Below are 1,669 nucleotides of genomic sequence, written 5' to 3' on the forward strand. Positions count from 1 at the left end.
CCATCTGCTTAGGTCTGGAAGGTGAGGGATCTGGATGGGAAGTGGTCAGAACTGATTGAAACTCTGAGGCCCCTTATTGAACTTGGTGCCAGTGTCCTAACAATTGCACTTGCATTTAAACTTGGGTGGTTGTAAATATAGGTAAGGTCACTAATCAACCAGGTGGCTACCCGCTGCCTGGAACGTGGGCAATTAAGTACAAGGGCCATTTTCATCCAGAGGGTTTGCTGTTTCATAGCCAATTACCCGGGCAGCTTCACCCCACTTTGAACTTTGTGGGAAGTAAGGGCAGCATATGCATCTGCAGTCTCAATAGCTTCCCTGTAGCTCCTGCCATCAACCCTATTCATCTCTTTCTAAAGAAGCGTCAGCATCCACCTGCCTTTCAGTATTTAACTCCTTCATTTAGAAAGGAGCAGCAGGAAATTTGAACCAAGAGCTATTTTTATCTTTATAATGGCAAAAGCAATTTTAACACTATATCCACATCGTAATCTGCATTTCTGCAATCTGCTATATTTTAAAATATCAAAATCAGGAATGAATGTGTTCTTCTTAGACATTCACATGGCTCCCAAATGCAATTTTTCCCTAATTAGAACAGTGCTGGTTAAGAATAAGACATTTAATGTTCTTAGTCCCTAGAACAAATGGAAATTCTGCTGAATATCAATTGTGGCTCAGCTTTACCAAAGAAAATCCAGCTTTATGGTATGAGTTTATTTGAAAAGAGATTTTATTATTAAAATGCAACAATTAGGCCTATAGCATTAAAGGAGTCCTGAGGTAGAGATGTATGCATGAATTTACACATCCAATGACATACAGTGATATACACACACACACACTAGACAACCCCCAGCCCACCACCTGAGGGGGTGATCATGCAAAGAAAGAGGGGAAAGAAGGGGAGTGATGTTGTTAGTAAGGGTGTAAATGACACCTGTGTGTTCTCTCTTCCTATTGGTGGAATTTGAACTCTCAGATCACTCTCCCTACACTTCTGTAACTTCTCAGTTGCTTATACTACTGCCCTGATCCCTCCCTAACTGTCTGTCTTCCTATCACTATTCTCAAAGTAGCCTTCCCAGGCCCTTTGAGGACTAGAAATGGCTTTCAAAAGAGACAAGACAACGTGAAGGAGATAGGGGGAGTCAGATCACCCCTGACTTCAAAGCCCAGTGGCGGATTCTCCTCCTTGACACCTTTCATGTTCACTCCCTACAGCGTTGATGATCTGTAAAACTTCTCTAACTTTACTCTGCATACAAGTCATTGGGAAATCTAATGAAAATGCAGGCTCTGACTCAATAGGCTTGTGCTGAGGAACTAAGATTCTGTATTTTTTTTTGGACTCTGTTTGATGAAAATACTGCTTATCTGTGTACCATATTTTTAAGAGTATGAGTGCATCCCACACAATTCAACAGTTAATCCTAATCTCTTTTATCTCTATATATACATTATAAATTCTCTGAGGCCAGGGATCCTGTCTTATATTTCTTTCTTTCTTTTTTTTTTTTTTTTGTGCAAGCATTTATTTTATTTTATTTTATTTTATTTATTTATTTTTTTCTATTTTATGATTTTGATTTTGTCAATATACAGTGTAGTTGATTATTGTGTCCCATCACCAAAACCTCCCTCCCTCCTCCCTCTCCCCCCTCCC

The sequence above is a fragment of the Galeopterus variegatus genome, unplaced genomic scaffold (assembly GCF_000696425.1).
Source record: "Galeopterus variegatus unplaced genomic scaffold, G_variegatus-3.0.2 Scaffold4902, whole genome shotgun sequence".
NCBI classification, from domain to species: Eukaryota; Metazoa; Chordata; class Mammalia; order Dermoptera; family Cynocephalidae; genus Galeopterus; species Galeopterus variegatus.